The following is an 18672-nucleotide window of genomic DNA, read 5'->3' on the forward strand; positions in this document are numbered from 1 at the left end:
CTTTCCTCAGAGATAACCAATGTTACCAATTTCTTGATCATCTTTAGAGAGAAATTTTAAGCACAGTTTTCTGAATGTATTATCTTTTTTTCCACATAAATGGTGACACAATACATATAGAAGTCTTAGGAAGATGTACTTCATAAATATTTCCTGAGTCAGCCCTACTTTTTCTCCATCTCTATTGTTATTATTCAATCTATTGTTGAAAAGTACAGAGCTGATACTTTAAAAGACTGTCATGTCACTCAGTGCAGATTTGTGTGGTGTTTCATCATGACTGCATTCAGCTTACATACTTTTTTTTACATACTTTAATAATAAATAAAAGTTGCTCATTATAATTATTATCTTTTTTCGTTTTTTTATTGGTTATGAATATTCATGAGATACAAAGCTGATTGTCACCCCTCGTGCCCATTACAAAAGAGACACTGTGTTCTCAGTGCATCATGTTAGGAGGCACCTGGCGTTGGTTTGCACTGTTACCTGTGAAGTGAATCTCAGCCACTTGGTTAAGGTAGAGTTGGCCAGGTTTCTCCACTGCAGAAGTACCAATTTTCCTTTTGTAATTAACAAGTAATCTGTGAGGAGTTTCTCTGAGACAATGTGTAATCTTGTTCTTCATCAAGCATTCATTTAAAGGTTTTAACATCTATTGATGATTTTTGCCTGATTCAATCATAACTATGATGACTAAAAATGATATTATTAAATTTATTTTTATTATCCTCAAGGTCTGCTGAACTCCAGAGCCAGGCTGTGTCATTAGAGCTATGTCCCTCATGTCCCTGTCTGCCTTCTGAAGTCCTGTTGACCATCTGCAGAAGGCTCAGCTGGCAATCCTACTAGAAGGGAGTATTCCCAGGAAGAGTGAGAAAGAGATATGGGGCCCAGGCTGATGACATCAAATGAACTGAATTTGTCTCTGTGTCCACTTTGTTCAGGATCCAGAGATAAAGATAGTTGCTAGTGCTGTTGGTACCACCTTGTGTAGCCTCTGCACCTTGAAATCTTTTACTTCAGAAATTTGTTCCCTGGTCTTGGCTTTTCTCTAAAGCCTTGCCAGATTCTCTTTTTCTCTGCACATGGAATCCTGATTTTGAAAACAAATCTGGACTCTTGACTCTGGAATTCCAATTTCTTTAGCAAGTTGTTCTATGGAATCAATCCCAGGGTAAGGATTGGTCATAAATATCTTAATGAGAGTGTGTGATTGGAAGGAGGTGTAGGTGAGAGGACACTGTCTGGATCCTCTACTTGGAATCTTCTCTTCAGGGTGATCTTGGCATTGATTTGATTCTAAGGCTTCCTTAGGTTCTGGTCTTTTCTGGAATTGGTGCCTCACTCATCAATTCTGAGACCAAATCTGGATTCTAGGCTCTTTAGTATTGATTTCTAAACCAAGTTTTTATTTGGTTGCACAACCAGGATAAGGTTTTGATTGAATGAGGATTTTAAGTTGTTATTCTGTGAATTTGATGCTACTTTGTTTAAGATTTGTTTTATGGTCTTGTTTGAAGAGTTGTCTTTAACTTGCCCATGTTGGGAGACAGTTCTGGGGTATGAGGATTCAATGAGGAGATTTCAGCCTCAGTTCTCATCTGCATGTACAATCACTGCACTAGGAGCTGAACCTGAAGAGTACCTATGAGGCAAGATTAACTTTCTCTGGAAATTGTTGGAATGTCAGAAAAAGACTTGATTGGTTCACAGGAAAATTGTCAATTTAGCAAGAACACAGTGTAGAGAGGGGAAAACGTAGCTCTGCTCACTGACGCATGTGCAAGATGAGAAGCTGGCAGCGGAATTGTGTATTTATGATAATTTAGCTATTGCAGGGCAAGGGAGGCCATCTACTAGGGAACTGCAGTAATTAGATGAGGAAAGTGATTGTTCCATAAAACTCAGCTAAAATGTTACTGTGGAGCAGAGAGAAATGAAGAATAAAGAGTATTTCCCAAATCAGAAAAGATTGTTTTATTGTCTCTTTTACAAGCATAGTTAGGATGTTAAATTGGAAGCAAAAATAGCTGGAAAGCAGTAACATACCAGATTTGGCCATCAAATTAATTCTGTCGTAATGAAATGTGAAATTTGACTGAAATGAAGAGGAATTGGATTTAGGCAGCTTATGCTGGTGACTTTCAATTATAACATAACATAATCTACATCCTTTTGTTAAACATAAAAATAAATGCTGAGCAAACAGAGGCAACTACTGAACAAGAAACTTAAGAAGAGTTGCCAATCCACAGATTTCTAAGGCTTACCTGCAAGGTCATCTGAAAAATAAGGGGATCAGGATAGAAAATTTCTAATGTCCTTTGCAGCTCTGCTGTCAAGGACATTACCCATAAATTCAGGTCTTAGGAAGGACCAAGATGTCATGGCACACAGTAAAGTATTAAAATTGGCAGACAGTTTACTTCTTTAAAGTAAATGGGTTCAGTATTATTTCTGAAAACATAAAGTAAATGGGTTCAGTATTATTTCAATTTACTTCTTTAAATTAAATGGGTTCAGTATATCTCCATAATGATGTCATACTTGCATTCCTCTTTTAGCTATGTTTCTTAAGATAAAAAGAAACTGGTGAAATTATAGCTAGCACCCTAGGTAGCCTATGTAACTATGGGTGCTGTTGGAGAAGATGAGATATGTATGCTACTCATTTCATGTTTTAGCCCCAGAACACAGCAAAGGAAACTTTTATTACTGTTTATAGGTCTTCTTTCCATCCCCTTACCAGGTTATTTCCTTAAGAAGGCACTGGCCATATCTTTACACATTCTATTTTGACTTCTCTGCACAGTAGTAAGTGATTGAAGCAGACTGTCCAATCTCATTCATAGTTCAGTCATCATACCCAGGGTAAGGGAAAAGGAAACATCAGTTATCAATAACAAAAAGGGCTGGTGCTTTGATAAGATCAAAAAACTAACAAAGAAAAAAGGAGAGAAAATACAAATTACCAATATCAGAAACAGAACATGGGTATCACTACAGACCCTGCAGACATTAAAAAGATAATAAAGAATACTACAAACAACTCTACACATAAATTTGACAATTTAAAGTAAACTAAAATAAAGAAAATTGAAAAAAAAAACCCACAAACTGCTGCAACTTATTCAGTATGAAGCACATCATTTGAAAAATCTTATAAATTTCAAGAAAACACAATTTGTAATTAAAATACTCCCAGAATAGAAATCATTAGGCCTAGATGGTTTCAGTGGACAACTCAAACAAATATTTAAAGGAGCATTAATGCCAATTCTACACAACCTTTTCCAAAAAATAGAAGAGGAAGAAAAACTTCTCAATTTATTTTGTGGAACTATCATTACCTTAATACCAAAAATCAGAGAAAGACAGTATATTAAAAAAGAAAACTACAGGCAAATATTCCTCATGATATAGATGCAAAAATTATTTAAAAAACATTAACAAATAGAATTCAGCAATATATAAAAAGAATTATACACAATAACTAAGTAGGGTTTATTCCCAGGAAGAATGGCTGATTTAATACTTTCAAATTTAGCTGGCCAATTAGCTCTGTTGGTCATACCATAGTGCTGATAACACTAGGTCCAGGGTCAATCCCTGTACCAGCCAGATGCCCCCCCTCAAAAAAAATTGCAAATAAAATGATATAACCCACCATATTATCAGGCTAAATAAGAAAAATTACATGATTGTATCAATAAATGCAGAAAAGGCATTGGTAAAATTTGATAGCCATTTATAATAGAAACTAAACAAGCAAAAAAGGAATAGAGGGGAACTTCCTCAACTCACATATATAAACAACCTGTAACCATCATCATACTCAGTAAGGAAAGACTGAAAGCTTTCCTCTAAGGTCAATAAAAAGGCAAGCATGTTTCCTGGAAGTTCTAGCCACTACAATACTCAAGAAAAGAAAACGGAAGAAACAGAATGTATTTCGGTATACCAGGAATGAATTCAAGGACACAACATTAAAAATGCAATATCATTTACAATTACTCAAAAAATGAAATTCTTAGGTGCAAATTTAGCAAAAGATGTAAAAGGCTTTTATCCAGAAAATTATATGAAGAAGATCTATATAAATGAAAAGATATACCATGTTCATGGATTGGAATATTTAACATGGTGCAGATGTCAATTCTCCTCAAATTTATATACAGGTTTCATGCAATTTCTATCAAAAGCCCAGCATAATTTTACAGATATTTATATAAGATTATTCTTAAATTTATAAGTAATGGCAAAGGAAATCATATATCTACAATGACTTCAGAAAATAGTACTATATTGGGAGTAATTTTTCTACCTGATTTTGAGATTTATTAGACAACTACAATAATTAAGACTGCATGGTATTAGCAAATAGATAGACACATAGATCAAAACAGAAAGCAGAATCCAGAAACAGACCCTCACAAATATGTACAACTGATAATTGACAAAGATGCAAAAGAATTTCAATGAAGGGAAGTGAGCTTTTACAACAAATGTTGCTGGAGTGATTGAACATCCACAGGCAAAAAGAGAAATTCTCAACTTCAGTCCTATACCTTATACAAAAAAAAAGGACCATAGATTTAGATGTAAAATGTAAAGCTATAAAACTTTGGGGGTGGGGGAATTTAGGAAGAATTTTTAAATCTTCAGAATTTATGGCTAGGCAGAGTTTTTAGACATGACATCACAACACAATCCATAAAAGGGAAATTCAAAAAATTAGACTTCATCAAAATTAAAAATCTATAAGATACCATGTTGAGTGGATAAAAAGACCAGTTGCATAAGTGGAAGAAAATATTATCAAATCACATGTATGGAGGAGTATGATCTAGAATATATAAAGAACTCTCAAAATTCAACAGTAAAAAAGCAAAGAATCCAATTACAACATGGAAGAAATACATGAAGGAATAGTTCACTTAAAAGGATACATAGATGGCAAATAAGCACATGAAAAGATGTTCAACATCATTAGCCATAATGAAATGCAAATTAAATCACAATGAGAGATCAACATATTTATCAAAATGGCTAAAATAAAAAATAATGACAACACCAAATAATGGCAAGGATGTGAAGAAACTGGATCACTCCTAACCTTTCTAGTGGGAATGTAAAATGGTACTACCACTATGGAAAGCCGTTTGGCAATTTCTTTAAAAGACTGAACATGCAACTACCATGAGACCAAATAATTGTATTCCTGGGCATTTATCCCAGAGAAATAAGAAATTATGTTCTCACAAAAACCTGTACACAAATTTTTAGAGCCGATTTATATATATTAGACTAAAACCAGAAACAACCCAGATATCCTTCAACGAGTGAATGGTTTGACAAATTGTATTCATCCAGACCACAAAATTATCTACACAATAAAAAGGAACTACTGATGCACATATCAACTTGGATGAACTTCCACAAAATCATGTAGCATGAAAAAAGGCAATTTCAAAATTTTACCTATCTATATTGGTAAAACATTCTTGAAATGACAAAATTTTGGAAATGGAGAACAGATTACTAGCTATAAAATACTAAGGAGAGTGTGGGGGTGGGAGGGAAGTAGGTGTGGCAATATGAGAGATTTTGTGTTGATGGAAATGTTCTGCATCTTGGACTATAGAAGTGTTAATATCTTGGTTGTGATATTGTGCTATAGTTTTATAAGATGTTTCCATTGGGAGAAGCTGGGTAAAGGGTACACAAGATCTCTCTGTTTTATTTCTTACAACTTTATGTTATACTACAATTATTTCAGAATAAAAAGTTTAGCTAAAAATATTTAAGGAGAGTCCAGATCAACAAAAATAAGGGTTGTTATAGAGCAGGTTACTGTAATGTGTCAAGATTGGCCCAATACAGGCCTCTGATGTTTCAGTCAATCAGCATTAAGGTTCAATTAGATAATCATCTCATGAGCATTCAATTCAGAAAGTTATTTAAAGAATCAAAAGAAATTACTTTCTTTGTAACTGCATTTGGAACAACAGAATCTCCATACATGCACACATATACACACACACACATACTATATATATGTATATATATATATGCCGAATGAATATAAATGCAAGTTTCTTTATTACTATTATTTTTTCTTAATTTATTGAAACATACTTGTTTATACATATAAGTGGGGTACAGCACTGAATATCACTTCCTGTGTGCAATATGTGATGCTCAAATCAGGATAATTAGTATATTCAAAATTACATAATAATCATTTTTTTCTGGCCCTTTACAAATTTCTTGATAACTCCCCTCCCATTCTTCCTTTCCCTCCTCTGGTGGCCTCATTTCTGTTCTCTCCTTTTGAAACTTCAATGAAATATTGTTTTTGTTGTATTTTTCTTTCTATCCTTTTTGACTTATTTACCTGTTCTTTTGTTTGTTTGTTTGTTTGTTTTTTAGCTCTCCCTTATGAGTGAGAACATGTGGTATTTCTCTTTCTGTACCCGGCTTTTTTCATTGAACATAATTTTCTCTAAGTTCATCATGTTGCTGCGAATGGCAAAATTTCATGGCAGAGTAGTATTCCATTGTGTGTGTGTGTGTGTGTGTGTGTGTGTGTGTGTGTGTGTGTGTGTGTGTGTGTGTGTATACACACACCACATTTTCCTTATCCAGTCATACGTCAATGGACATTTGAGTGGTTCCAACTCTTGGCTATTGTAAATAGAGCTGTGATAAACATGGAAGTGCAGGTGTCCCTTCAACATAACGATTCCCATTCTGTTTTCCATAATGGCTGCACTAATTTACAGTTCCAACAATAGAATAGGAGGGCTCCTCTTTCTCCATATCCTCACCAGCATTTGTTATTCTTTCTTTTTGATAACGGCCAGTCTAACTGGGTTGAGAAGACATATCAATGTGGTTTTGATAGACATTTCCATCATGCTTAATGAGGCTGAGCATTTTGTCATTTGTCTGTAGGCCATTTATATGTCTTCATTTGAAAATGCCTACTCAGCTTCTTTGCCCATTTTGTAATCGGGTTACTTGTTTTTTAACTGTTAAATCATTTGAGTCCCTTGTATATTCTGGATATTAATCCTTTATCAGATAGTCTGCAAATATTTTCTACCATTCTGTAGGTTGTCTTTTTGCTCTGTTAATTGTTTCTTTTGCTGTGCAGAAGCCTTTTAGTTTGATATAATCCAATTTGTTTATTTTCCCTTTTGTTGCCTGTGCTTGGGGGGTCTTATTCATAGTCTTTGCCCAGTCCTACTTCCTGAAGTGTTTCTTCTATGTTTTCTTTTAGGAGTTTTATAGTTTCAGGTCTTATATTTATGTTTTTAATCAATTTTGAGTTGATTTTGGTATATGGTGAGAAGTACAAGTCTAGTTTCATTCTTCTACATATGGATGTCCAGTTTTCCCAGCACCACTTATTGAAGAGACAGTCCTTTCCCCAATGTATATTCTTGTTGCCTTCATCAAAGATAAGTTGGCTATAAATAAGTGGGTTGATTTCTGGGTTTTCTATTCTGTTGCACTGGTCTGAGTGTCTGTTTTTATGCTACCATGCTGTTTGGCTTACTATAGCTTTGTAGTATAATTTGAAGTCAGGTAGTGTTATGCTTCCACATTTATTTTTGTTGCTCAGGCTTGCTTTGGCTATTTGGGGTCTTTTATTATTCATATGAATGTTAGGATTGTTTTTTTCTATTTCTGTGAAGAAAGTCTCTGGTATTTTGATGAGGGTTGCATTTAATTTGTAGATCACTTTGGGTAGTAGGAATATTTTCACAATATTAAGTCTTCTGATCAAAGAGCATAGAATGTCTTTCTTTCTTGTTGTGTCCTCTTTAACTTCTTTCCACAGTGATTTGTAGTTCTTGTTGTAGAGATCTTTCACCTCCTTGGTTAAATTTATTCGCAAGTATTTTATTATTTTGTAGACAATTATCAATGGGCTTGCTTTCTTGACTTCTTTTTCTGCTAGTTTGTTATTGGAGTATAAAAACTGATTTTTGCATGTTGATTTGGTATCTTGCAACATAAGTTAAATTGTTTACCAATTCTAAGAGCTTTTTTTCTTTCTTTTCTTTTCTTTTTTTTTTTTTTTTTCTTTTTTCCTGGAAAATCGTCAGGCTTTTATGTATAGGATCATGTCATCTGAGGACAGAGACAGTTTGACTTTGTCTTTTCCAGTCAGAATACCCTTTATTTCTTTCTCTTGCCTGGTTGCTCTAATACTACCAATACTGTGTTAAATAGAAGTGTTGACAGTGGGCATCCTTGTCTTGTTCCTGTTTTTCTTATTCAGGATGATATTGGCAGTGAGTTTGTCATATATGGCCTTTATTGTGTTGAGGTACATTTCTTGTATACCTCGTTCATTGAGTATTTTTTATCATGAAGTGGTGTTGGACTTTATCTAATGCTATTTCTGCATCTATTGAAATGATTATATTAGTCCATTTCTGTTGCTTATAACAAAATACCTGGAATTGGGTGACTTATAAGAAAATAAAATTTCCTGCTTACAGTTTCTGAGGCTGAGAAGTCTAAAGTCCAGGGAACATTTATGGTGAGGGCTTTCTTTGGTAACGGCTTTACAGCAATGCAGGGGTCTCACATGGTAGAAAATGGCAGAGCAGAGACTAACTTCCTCATTCACTCTCATTTTAAAATCTTCAGAACCATGCCCACAATGACCATTTTTAATCCATTCATTATGGCATGGTCCTAGAATCTAATCACCTCTTCATGGCCCCACCTTCCAATTATCATCATAGTATTTCCCACCCTCATCATTTACAGTGGGGATTAAGCCTCAACAAGGTCAGGGGGATGCATCCAAACTACAGCATTCTGCCCGTGACCCCCCAACTTATGTCCTTTTCACATACAAATACATTCATTTCGTCCCCAAAGTCTTAACTGGTTTCAACTCAAACTTCCAAAGCTCAAAGTCCCATCTGCGAAATAAAAAACAAGTTATCTGCTTCCAAGATACAATGGTGGGACAAATATAGGGTATATATTCCCATTCAAAATGGGAGAGGCCAAAAGAAAGGGGTAACAGGTCCCAAACAAGTCTGAAACCCAGCAGGGCATGCACTGAATCTTAAAACTGGCAAATCCTGTGCCTTGATGCCATGTTCTCCTCCTGGAATGTGAGATCCTTGATGAAATGGTGTGTTTCCTATTTAGCTCTAGCACAAGGTTTGGCAGGCAGGTGTTCAACCACTTTGAGGCACTTTTATTGTACCAAAGTACAGTTGTAAACAAACTTTTAAAACATTCCCTCTCTTAATACTTATCAATTTGTTAAGATTATTGCCCCTGTTTTGTATATAAGGAAGCTGAGGCTTAGAGATTATTTTCCCAACTCATAGAGGTCTGATTTGAATCAAGGCAGATTTACTCCACAACCAGTACTCTTACCCTCAAACAATACTGTCTTCTCCTTCATCCACAACCTCATCACCTTCCCCGAGTATACAGAGGGGCTTCCTGGAGCTTTTAGTACCACCTAAAAGCCTGAAACACTCTGATCCTGTTCCTTTAGAATTTTAATCCTAAATTAGAGATCAGCTCAGATTTTTTCTAAAAATGGCTTCGAGAGGCATCATTCAACCTACCTAACTTAATAAAGAAGCCTGGTGGCTTGTAGTAATCAGTACTGTGGCAGCCATGGAAATATGCTACTCCCCTCTCTTACCGTGGGGAGCAGAGATGATTGGCAGCCCAAATTATTGTCCTCTTGGTTCTACCACAGTGCTTATATAACTTTCCCAAAGTCAAACAGATCATAAGCAATAAAACAGTCTGACTTCACAATTTAGGATCAAGGGTAGGATGAGCAAGTGAGACAACTGGGTACAAAATTTGAGCAGACATTCACTCTCAGGTTGGTCCAGATGCTGATCCTGCACCTGCACAACCTTAAGAATGTGTGCCTCCTTAAATATGCACCCTTAGTGTCTGTCTTACCCTCATCCTGGCCTGGCCGTAATCCATACTCTAGAAAGAAAAATCAGACTTTCAGTGACAGTTTAGATTGTGAGGACTGTGCCCTCATGAATAGATTAATCAATTAATTGTTTAATGGGTGGTAATGGGCAGGGTTATGATGGCTTTATAAGAAGAGCAAGTGAGAAATTTAGGTCTCTTACTCAGGCCGTTCTCACCATGTGATAAGCTGTTCACCACAGGACCCTGTAGAGAGTTCCCACCAAGAAGAAGTCCCTCACCAGATGCATTTCCTGGACTTTGGACTTTCTAGCCTCTGAAACTATATTAAGTAAATTTCATTTCTTTATAAATGACCCAGTTTCAGGTATTCTGATATAAGCAACAGAAACGAAGTGGTACAATTACATATCTGAATAAATAATTATCTGTAAACCTGGTTACTGATGCAACAGTTACATAATTCCACATTTTAATTGGTTACCTCAAACTGAGATTACAAAAAGACAGAAACTAATGTAGCAATATGCTCTGTCCAGATAATAGTCTTTTCTTAACCAATAAAATGGCTTGTGAAAGAAGGGTTACTGAGGCACAATGATATTACATAAATCACACTGGGAAATTTAAGGTTCATGAGGCCATCCTTCCATTTCTTGCCCCCAGCTTAATACCAGTGTCTTCAGTTGGATGCTTTTATTATTAAAGTCTTTTTCTTTTGGAAATTGCTGTTCTGAAAGGCTTACAGTATTTTTTTATGGCCTAGCAGTTCCACTCAACGGTATAACATCATGGCTTAATATTTAGCATAGAATATGGAAAAACACCAGAGGGGATAATTAAGTTCACCAAATGGGACATTGGATTCCTTCATGAGCCGATGGTAAAATGAAGACTCTAGCGTTAAACTTACATAAGAAAAGTTCCAGTCTCTAACTCTAACTACTTCAGCATTTTGGTTCCTCTTGGCCATTTTTTTATTCTTCAAGTGGAAAGAGCCATGAAGTTTATATGATGTAAAAAGAAAACTTTAAATAATGGAGGTAAAGTAATAGCAGTTGCTCATATTTGCATTTTACCCGATCAATCACACAGCCTCACTAACACCATCAATGGGCATCAAGAGCATTTATATATGAGAGGGTACTTCAAAAAGTTCGTGGAAAAATAGAATCAAAAAACATTATGAATCTTTCCGTGAACTTTTTGAAGTACCCTCACACAATTAATATTCTAAAATCTAATTTATCATAATAAACTTTCTTTACTCATCTCAGAATAGAATCTTCAAAGACTTCTCTCCCAGTGAAATAATTATCTGTTTAAAATTACTCTTGTTCCCTAAATAAGGTCAATTATTTTTTTTCCACCAGGAAGGCCATCCAAAGTTTGATCAGAAGTAATTTAAATTCCTTTCACAGTCACATTCCAAATGTTTATTAATGAATTGATTTTAATGAAAATTTACAGTGGTGTTTGTCAAGACTTTTTTTTATGTTTTTTATATCCATGATCGTTTTAGTCCATTTTCAAAGTGCCAAACTTGAAAGTGGGCACATCGCACCTGCCATTTTATTTTATTTTCCCCTTATTTTTAACACTAACTTTCCTCTTCATTTCCTACTTGCTCCACTGGGATCCCTAAAACACAATTTACAGTTGCTGCAAACCTATATAGCATTGCCTTCCAATCACTACATGTTGCTGCTTTGGGATTAACAACTTATGCCTTTTCCTTAAAATTTTTAAAAATATCTTATAAGATGTGATGTGTTTCCATAGAGACTCAGTAGTATAAATCATTTTGTATATATCCCAAGTCATTATGGAACTTTTTGGAAAGAGGCTATAATTTTACTAGACTCTAGTGTTTTTGTATATACAGTTTGTAAGAAGGTAGAAACTCACTGTAATAATACAGGCTTCTGGAGGTGTCTAGAGACTGCAGAGGAGGTTGAAAGAATACTGAGGGTTCACAAATTTTGTCTTTTGCCAAAAACAGTTTATATATAACACAAAGGTTAAAAGGCTGTCTTATCCTAAATAACATGACAATAATTATATCGACTTTCCTAAGTGCCTTGTATGTTCACTGCCTAGTATGTGTAACCAGATATTCATTTAACAAATATTTTCTGAGCAGCTGCAGGTCCCAGAAATGGCAGAGGTCAAATATTTTATTTTCAGTGCCTTGAGGAAAATTGTCTGTGATTCTGTCATTCAACCATTGTCAGCTTGATGCAACGGTTTTTTGTTTGTTTAAATGTCCCTCTGTTTGTGCTGTGGATCGAATGTCCCCCCAAAACTCACTGAAGCTTGATCCCTATTGCAACAGTATTAAGTAGGGGACATCAGACTATGGCAGTTTTGAAAGATGGGGCCTTTGGGAGGTGATTGGATCATGATAACTACGCCCTTTTGATGGATTGATCCATTCCTGGAGTAACGGGTAAATGGTTTAGTGGATTGCCACAGGAATGACACTCATGGCTTTAAAAGGGAGCAAGTGAGCATATTAAAGAGCTATGTGATCGCCTGCATTGCCACAGGGCCCAGAAGAAGGCCCCCACCAGATGCACCCCCAGACGGTGGACTTTCTAGCCTTCAAAACTGTAAGAAATAAATTTTGTTTTCTTATAAATTACCCAGTTTCAGGTATTCTGTTATAAGCAACATAAAATGGAATGATATAGCTTGACATTCTTTCCATGTTCTAAGCCATTACTCAATTATATGAACTCTAAACTTTTAGACCTAGAGCTAGTCTTCCTGGAATGCTTGTCCTTCAGTGAAAAATATTCCTGGGAGAACCGAGATTGTGAAGGAAAATAAGAACTGTTTGCTCTCTTCTTGAAAAACCCTAGGAGGTGGTCCCCTCCAATGTTTAAGGATGCGGTCAAGTGTATTTTTTGAGCATTACCATATGTCTACCACTATACTGAGTCTTACGAGGATTCCGAGAGAAGTGTATTCATTTGAAAATGGTTTTTCTCCTAAAGAAGTAAGTAATAACTTGGGAAGTGGTAGTAATTGTAGTAAGAGAATAAAGAATTTAGCTGATAATGATTTTCTCTTTTCTAAAGGCTACAGAAAATAGCCTTTATAGGTTATATTCAAGCAGAAGACATGGAACTATAGGAGAGAAACAGTTCTGGCTTTAATGACATTGGGAGGCATAGATGCTATGATTTAGCTGAGGTTGTATCCAGGCTTTATTGTTTGAAGCCCAGAAAGGTCATATCCAGTGTATGGACAAACTTTTCATTCTTCTTCTTAGGAAAGATCAAGGTCTATTTCAGCTAATCTATGTTGTCCTGTAATTTTGCCATAGCTCTGCCAGTAAGCTCTGTTCTGGTCATGACTTCCATGGAAAAAGATAAATAGGAAGAGTGCAAACTGCTGGGAAGTGAGCCAAAGGATGAGAGACATGAGGACCTTATTTCTAGATTAAACTTCTCCCTGATCCAGCTTTCCAACGACAGCTCAGCATTTCTAGTCAAGTCTCAACAACACTCCCCTTCTAGCTGACACCAATATTTTCAGTACAAATCATGAGTCCTTACTCTATGATTAGCACTATGCTGAGCAATATCATAATACACAAAAATGACATTGACAGTTTCTACTCTTCTAGAGTCTACTTTTAAGTAGAAGAGATAAATTTATAAAAATAAAAGCGAGCATAAATCATATGCCAAGGTGATATAGACAGACAGGTAGATATTCCAAAGTTGTGGAGAATCTGAGTCCAACAACGGACAATCAAGAGAGAAATAAGAGAAGCTAAATCTGTTCACTGAAGCCATGAATCAGGATGATAATACATATGTACAAAGATTTCTCCCTTTAAAAGAAATAGGCTGGGTGGTAAAGCTGTGTGAAGAGTCATAAAACATCACATGAATTTTCCCCCTCCTTCTTGCACTTAATAGCTGAAATCCCTTCACAGAGCACATATTTCAACAGCTATGCAAACAAAGTCAAAGCAATGTGTCTAATTGAATCTTCAATATTCAAGTCAATTTGTGAAATGGCTTACAACTGCCTTCCAATTTGTACCGAGTCTTGTCTGAAGGTGATAATGGTGAAGATTGCTATTGCAAGAGGCAGACAGTTGTCACAATTTAAAAGCCCTTCATTTCTGACATAGTCTAGCAGAAGGCAAAAAAGAACTTGACCTTTAGATGCTGTGACCATTTTCCTCTCAAGTTGCTCTTTTATTATACAAATGAATCACTCTCCAGTACTTGTGCTGAAATGAGCAAAGCAAAAAATCTCCAACTCCCACATTCTACAGGGACCTGAACTCATCCTAGGAATTGCTGACTTGACTCCTCACAGAGAAATAAGAAAGCCTGGATACCAGTACTAAGAGATTTGCTTGGCAACTAAATTTAAAAACAGGAATGGCTCTCAAAGCTTCCAAATTCTCAGGGGAGATTTTCGAATACTCTACTCAACATTTCAGAATTTTACTTTATTAAACACAATGATCCAGAGCCTTACTGAGACATCTTTATCCTATTCCAGACTGTGGAAAAGAGTTATTGAGATTAAGAACTTGATGGTTTGTAATCAGTTTATTTATTGACATGAGCAAGAATGAGGGTTAAGTTTGATCCCAGGTATAAACTAATGGTATCAACTAGTGGCTACCGGTTCTGTATTTGATTAGATATGACCAGTTTGGAACAAGAATAAACAATAACGGGTATATACGCTAGTTGTCCTGTGTGAGAGATTCAGTAACTTCATCTTCCTAATATAAAAGCAATATAGCATAAGGAATAGGAATCTAGATTCTGGAACCAAAATGCCTAGATTCTTACTACTTCCCGCATAATTTCTTTAAGCCTCTCTTTCCTCATTTGTGGATGAAGATACTCGTATTTATATAAAAGGGTGGTTGCAGATTCCATGACACAAAGTAGAATAAAGCACTTAGCATGGTATCTTGATATATATGCGCTCAACAGTATAATTATAGTTGTTTCCTTTCTTCACTATTAAATTTACAAAATTTTACACTTCAGTTTTTCAATGCAAATAAACTATTTTGCAGCTCTTCCTCATCATTTTTGTCATATCGTTGTCACCTAAATTTACATTTTTCAAAGCATTTACATTTATTATCTCATAAGTATTTACCACTTGATCACCTCCACCAACAAAAACAGCTGAGAGAGTCTCATCCATAGATCGACAGCTTAGGTCACAACACAGTTCTTCCTTGTATTGAACAGATACCTGTCATTCTGTATACTTCACTCGTCAGTCCTTGGTCTCTCTCAGTCAAGCATTTTTTAAAAAATCTGATGCCTCTTCTATGTAATAGTTTATTTGAATTCTAAAGGTGGTTATTATTGCTACACCTTTCAAGTCTTCTCTAGGAACTTATACACAGTAATACAAATTATTCTGTGGTTTTTGTCATACAAACTCCTAGGTATTGCCCCTAGGTTCAACAATGTCAATTTTTTCACACACAATCCCAGAATCCTGACACAGGTGGTCCTAAGGTCATGGAAGGACTGTTTTGTAGGATATCCACAGTTTACTTCTCCAGGTTTACTCTCCCTGTTTCTTCACCCTGCTCTGTATTCTTGAAGGCTGACTATGGACTATATCAATGACTCTGGCTTATTTGGGGGTTTATATAGCTGGAAGTACCATGTTCAGAAAAAAAGAAGGGAGCAGAATGGGCTGTGAAATCCCCTGACTTTCTCCCATGGGAAACTTCAAGCAGAACCAAAGACAGCTCTGTCCAGGGCCCAGCTTCTAGTAGTCACTTCAGGTTTCCAGCAGTCACTTCCTGTTGAACCTTCAAACTTCCAATTCAAAAAGACTCCTTGCTCTTACTAGTCTTAGGGAGCTGCATTACCCCTAGTGATTTCCCTATATCCTGCTCTGCCTTTGTAAATGGTCATTTTATTAAACTCTCCTCAAAAGTACCCAGTTAGATTGTGCTATACCTTTTGTGCAAGGTTCCTGCTGATACACTGGTTTAGACAAAGCTGATTCAAATCACCTCTTCTTTGCTTGTTTAGCAGTATAGTCTCAGGAAAGTTATACTCCAGAAGCCTCAGTTTTCTCTCTTCAAAATAAGAAGAAGACCTACCTCCTGGAGAAGTTACAAGAATTGAATGTACATGTAAATGAATTGCTTAACTAAGAGCCTGGGACACATTAAACATTTTATGAAATTTGGCTGTAACTATTGTCATTCTTTTCCAGCCTAAATCAAAAACTACTTAGACTTTAAACTTGGAGAGGCAAAAGAAGAATTTATTTATAAAAATGTCAAAAAATAATTATAATATATCAAAGGGAGAGAAAAATCTAATTATTAAGTAAATAAGTGTCTTAATGGAAATTTCAATCAAAGAAGTTATACAAACATATTTCCCATTTTTAACTAAAGAAATTTCAGAAATTCATTCAAAGTAAATATCTGATGAGAATTTAGGAACACATTTCATTAAGGGGAGTTAGGATTCTAAATTAGAAATATCACAAGCTTTAACTGATGTTTTAAAAAATCCATTAAGGTAAGAAGATCCCTGATGCTAGTCATACTCATTGATTTAGTTTGATGAAAGTCAAAGATAAAAAAAAAAAAATGGAAAAAAATAAGGATTAGACAAAATCCTATATAATCTTTCCAGTAGGATTACTTATGTCTGAGGGTTTTTTTTTTTTTTTTTCTCATCTTAAGATAGCACCTTGAAAATTCTGGGCTTACTGAGAACAAGAAGATAATATGAATCCTTTCAAATTTATTTAATTTTTAAAAATAACCCACATTGGCTATATGAGAAAAAGATTTAGTCTGAGAATAAACCCTGGGGCAATAGTCAGATCCACATTCATTACAGTCTGTACCAACACCATATGATTACTTCAGGTTCAAAGCAAAATCAATATAAAATCATTTGACTTTGTAATAGCAGAAACTCAAGACACCACCAACTTAATCAAAGAAGGCTGTCTGGAAAGAGGTAAGTGTATGCACCATGTGAAAATACTGTGAATGATTTCAGCATCAAATGCAATAATTGCCTAGAATCTAGCTTTTATATGAGTGTATATGTGAGTATATATTTATTATTTAGGTGGCTAAATGTCTCAAAATAAATCTTAATATTTGACAAATTATCTCTCCTGGGGACCATGTGGTTTAGTTTTCTACCTGTATAAGTTTGTCAAAAGCCAAAAGAACAATAACAAACACCTGCCAAACAAAAGGATATGTATTTCTCTTGACTGCAAAAAGTACTTTTATTTACAGAAATCTCATACATATGAGCAGAGATGAACCCCGGATTCTCATGGCTTCAACAAATTATTAGCAACATGCTTTGTGCTCCTTATTTTGATGCTTTCTGTGTATTTAGACAGTTCACTCATGTGATTCAATTCTGTTTCCATTGGTAGTTGAATAGGAGAAAAAGGGAAGGTTAGGTATTAGCTGGGATTGATATTTGCCATGTACAGCCTTGTTTGAATTTACAAGTGCAAAAACCAAACCAGTTAACTTAAAGAGAAATAGAGAGCTCTTGAGGGCCACAGTAGATACTTGTCTTCTCATTTACTAAGACATTTCCATAGTATCTCTTCTGCTGAAAACCAGGACAGATGACAAACACAGGGTGGATCTCCAGTCTTAGGCTTTAAGAGTAGGGGAGAGTGGGTAGAAATCTCTAGAAAGCTTATGTAAGTATTTCATAAAATGATAAAGTATTTAATTTTAAAGAAACTTGAGGCAACATGTAATTTAATCTTATTTAAGATGAGGATACTGAGGTCCAGGAAGGTATATGACCTACTAAAAGGATTATATTTGTTTTTTAAAAAACATAATTAAAGCATTTGATTAGTCTAATTCATTTACTTCTCTTTATTCTGATTGCTCTCTTACCCAGTGATTATTTTTTTCCTTCTACACTAAGGGCATTTCCTCTCTACACTTAGGATATACTGATTATCTTAGTGAACCAGTGTAGACTATTAAATTTGCATTACTGTTTTGGAAAACAAAACAAACAACCAAACCATTAGGTTAATAATTTATTCCTGAAAAAAAATAACAACATAAAATTAAGCTATTGAAATTCAGGACAATTTAGACAGGAAATTTTTGCCTGTTGGCCTAAGGCGTGAGGTGGTAATTATATGCATTTGCTAAGTCTGCTAGTCAACAACAGGTTCTGAACATTCACTTTGTTGATTTTTTATTTATCCTAGCAATCATCAATCATTGTTGAAACTGCTGTTCTTAGTTCTAAGATGGAAAAGAGCATAAGAATTCTACTCAAGGAGCTCCAGGTCTGTGGGACTTCTTGATAAGCTCTTCTGATAGTCTCCACTTCGAGAAGAAGCAACCAGAGGAAAAAACTAGAAGCAGCTTCATAGGAAAAGGTGTTTTTTTGTTTGTTTGTTTATGTGTAGGAGACATTCAAAACTCTCTTTTCATTTAGTGCTCATGCAAAGAATGTTGTTTTTACAGGATTTGTAAGGATTTTTAAGTTAACAGTCTTTCCTACTATGCAAGAATCTGGCTCATTCCTGAAATACTATAAATAACAATAAGTTAAAAACTAGTAAGTATAATACTAATATTTGTTAAATGGCTACTCTGTGGGCCCCACATGTGTTAAAGTACTTAGACCTCACCACAACCCTAAGAGATATTTATGAGTTACAAGTATTACCATTTTCTTCTAA

General features: G+C 35.3%; 1 pseudogene; it reads right to left on the reverse strand.

Moving 5' to 3' along the window:
• Positions 1-848: 848 nt before the first annotated feature.
• Positions 849-18672, reverse strand: part of LOC134387439 (double homeobox protein A-like) — a 63341-nt pseudogene continuing 45517 nt past the window's right edge.

Source organism: Cynocephalus volans, chromosome 10 (genome assembly GCF_027409185.1).
Source record: "Cynocephalus volans isolate mCynVol1 chromosome 10, mCynVol1.pri, whole genome shotgun sequence".
In the NCBI taxonomy this organism is placed as follows: domain Eukaryota; kingdom Metazoa; phylum Chordata; class Mammalia; order Dermoptera; family Cynocephalidae; genus Cynocephalus; species Cynocephalus volans.